The sequence below is a fragment of the Amphibalanus amphitrite genome, unplaced genomic scaffold (genome assembly GCF_019059575.1).
Source record: "Amphibalanus amphitrite isolate SeventyFive unplaced genomic scaffold, NRLGWU_Aamphi_draft 000012F_arrow, whole genome shotgun sequence".
NCBI lineage: Eukaryota > Metazoa > Arthropoda > Thecostraca > Balanomorpha > Balanidae > Amphibalanus > Amphibalanus amphitrite.
Window position 1 is genome coordinate 599,459 of NW_024881508.1, and position 3,767 is coordinate 603,225.

At 43.6% G+C, this 3,767-nt stretch overlaps 1 long non-coding RNA gene across 1 annotated transcript; it reads right to left on the reverse strand.

The window, feature by feature from the left end:
- On the reverse strand, positions 1–3,415 carry LOC122382863. Its single transcript, XR_006256740.1, has 3 exons — positions 2,802–3,415; positions 951–1,039; positions 1–492 (listed from the first exon to the last, which is right to left on the reverse strand). It is a non-coding gene; the product is annotated as an uncharacterized LOC122382863 (long non-coding RNA).
- Positions 3,416–3,767: the final 352 nt, after the last annotated feature.

The window sequence follows — 3,767 nt, forward strand, 5'->3', positions numbered from 1 at the left end:
TTTCTGAACCGAGCGACATCACTTTCATGCCAATTCATAATTTTTTTTGAAGGTGGGAAGGGAGGGTCCCCTTAACATAACGGTACATCATCAGTGTTCACAACCTATTTTGAAAATATTATTCATACCTCTAATTCAATGTGCGCTAACCAGTTTTCTAAGTAGTTCAGCTAGCAATTCTCGTGCTGTGTTCAAACAGATGTTTACAGTGAGGGTCGAACTTAAGAAAAACGAACTATAGGGCTTTCTTGTAGAGCACCTCGAATAGGTACATATATGCTTGCATGGTCCACGGAACGGAAGACAAAACATGGGGGCATGGGCTGCAAGGATTGTGGCAACTTCACCGACCTTTGACTTTGACAGCTTAAAGTGGCCCAGTGCTCCCTGAACGTTGAGGCGGGACGACTGAAGAAGTGAACACTCACGGAGCTCTGCTCGTTCTTGAGATCGCCCAGCGTCCGTAGGCGAGTAGCGCCACCAGTTCGTCACCTGTGAGGAGGGAAATAAAGTAGGTAACTAGCAGTGATAGATTTCCCGACAAAGCGGAGCCCGGAGGATAAAAATCTGTGTGGGGTTACTTACTACCGTTGAAGCCTCAGCCCCTTGGGACCCGTCAGGAGCGCGGCTCGCTGCCCTCCCGTGGTGCAGCTGAGATATAAATTGACTGCATGTATTCACCGGTTCAGGATGCAATACGTAGATTTACTTTTACTGTTGAGTAAAGATACCTGAGACATGTGTATACGGATAGAATCAAAATGACAAATCAGGTAAAGTTTAATTATAATTACGCATCTTTAAGTCATGAATGAATATAGTGTGCTAATTTCGCCGGGATCAGAGAGAGGCCAAAATGCCAACGCTTGTAGCTGGTCTGTGAAGACTAAGAGGGACATATATAAAGTAACCAATGACCCCGCAACCACCGTTCCCCCCACGCTACTCACACACTTGCTGGATGTTCTTGACGACTCTTTCCTTTAACTCATTTGGCTCCTCACTAGTCCCCATAATCAGGGGTCAGGTCGTGCCACGACTGAAATGGAAGGAAAACAAATATTGTTAGACGTGCTAGACGCATGTTAGCATGTTGGACGTGTCTGATATAGTAGGTATTACCCCTATAGCCTTTTAGGCACAATGCAGTCAATGATGGAATAATAATAAATACCAGAAAAAAATGTTCCCGCTTGAATCGATAAGAAGTATGACTGTTAATGAAAATATTGAAAACCTTAAAACACCTTACCTAGTCAGGGACTTAGCCAAGGGGGGGGGGGGGTCACAGGGACCATGGTCCCCCTGATGGCCAAACATAAAATGAAATAAAGTAAAAAAAATCAGCTGCACCACACACCCCGAAAATAGTGGGCGAAATCCGAAGTTTTCCTTTTTTGGAGGGGGTATAGGTACGACACCAGGCCGCGACCTGTGGCCCAACCTGAGCAAAATCCTGACTACGTGCCTGTACCTAGTCTTGCATAATTTTTATTAACCCGCGCCCCGTAGGAGGGGGATGGGGGTGGGGGCGAAACGGCCCCTCCCTGTCTTTTTCCGTGAATATCTCCTAAACGACTGCAGATATCGTAATCAAACTTTCAGAACCCCTCCGAACATCAATTTTACACATTGTGATCATTTTTTCAAAGGCTACGATAGGTTGGCCACAAATGACGTCAGAATGACGTCAGTTTCTGTCATTTTCGACAAAAAAAAACAAAAAAAAATCGCGGGAAGAGCTGTCAGGCCTACAGCTTTGAAGATACAGAAAAATGTTTAATGCATAGAAGGTATAGAATTACCAGGGCTATCAATCTGTCATCTCAGATTTTCGTAACTTTTGGTTTTTGACCCCCAAAATCCAAAAAGTTATTTTTTGGATATAATAACAAAAAATCCCAAAAAAATTTCCGGATTGAAAAAACGGAATTTGTATGATAGTCCCTACTATCTTCCATCCACACACCAAATTTGAGATCGATACCTCTTTTTTGGCCAAGTTGTAGAGAGAAAACTTCAAAATTGATGAGGTCATATTTTCAAACTCAATTTTTAGTAATTCTAGATCACGTAGCTCAATACAAAGACCACCATTAGACTCCCCGTGACGAGTTGCATCGAATCATTACTCATTTTATGCAAAATATCAACTTTGAAACTTGACCTAATTTGACCTGACCTTGACCTGACCTTTCCCAGAACATAACCTAAAATGGCCCCAAAGGTTGCCTAATCCACACAATCACATTTGTCATGTAAAATGGACCATGAAACATGTATCAAACGACACTTTCATATCGTGGCCCTCAGTGACCTGACCTCTATGACCTGACCTAGTATCAGTGACCTCTAATAGCAAAATGTGTTCGACAGACAATTATCCATCCATGATTTTTAATAACATGCCTTTTACTCTATTTTACAATACATTTCTTGGAATGCCTGTAAGTGGTAAAAATGCGACCTTTGACCTGACCTGTGACGTCATCGGTTGGACCGAGGTCAATGAAATTAAGTCACAAGGTACTTCCTTGGTGGGGCTTTCGAACACCGTTTGAATTTTGAAAATCGGCCGGTGACTTTCCGAGATCTTAGGGGGGGGGGGGGCTACGGGTGGCAGGGTTCGCTGATAGCCCTACGGGGCGCGGGTTAATGATTGACAATTGTGATGCAGCTTCAAATCGGTCATGGTCTTCACGCAGACTGAATGGGATCTTGCATATGTGCGCATCATAACCAATGCGGCAACATCCTTCACCTTGCCTATACCTAGCCAAAAGATACATTTAAAGCCTTACCTTTGTTGTTCACTGCTTGCCGCAGTTTTGGTCGTCTAGCAGACACTGCATGCTTCGCCGCACCGGAGGCCTCGCTTCACGATATATGCAGTATGCACGGTGTATAGGGAACTGCCGCGCTTCATCCACGCCACCCCACGCTTCACAGTTCACCATGCAAATGGCGATTCAAAATGGCGGTTAAAATGGCCACGTGGAACACTGTTGTAAAATAACGCTCCAAGCTGTAAAAATATATCCTTGAAGAGTGAAATAACCATGTAGCATAAAACCACACCTAACAATCCATCGCTCATCAAGCCCACGGTGTAAATTTACTCCATTTAGGTTTTGCGGTAATCAGCTGAGCCACGCTAGTGTAAATTTATGCTACCAACTAGCCATTTATTATCCGCATGAGATTCAAACTACCCTTGGGTAATAATTTTACTACCAAAAGGCTGAGGTGTAAAAACATAAGAACATGAAATTACACCATAGTTGCAAGAAAAGCCTAAAGTACTGTATAAATTACACCTAAGTTGAGTAAAAATGCACCTAGTCATCTTTTTACTCTGAATTTTCGGTTAAAGGTGGTACAATTAGTCTAGAAAGTGGTGTAAAGTGGTTACAAATATCACCCAAAAATACCACCAAGGTGTACTTTTCTTTCAGTGTACAGCTTTTATGTCTTTATCGTTTTTCTGTATTTGCAAAGCTATAGGCCTGACAGCTCTTCCCGCGAAACCCTTTTTTGGGTCGAAAACGGCAGAACATGACGTCACTCTGACGTCATTTCCGGCCAACCTATCATAGCCTTTGGAAAAATTTTTGGTCACAATGTGTAAAATTGATGTCCGGGAGGGTACTGAAAGTTTGGTGACGATCGGCGCAGCAGTTCTGGAGATATATCGAAAAGTCTGGAGGGGGGGCAAAAAATAGCCCCCCCCCACCAGGGCGCGGGTTAACCCTCGCCCGTATTGGTGT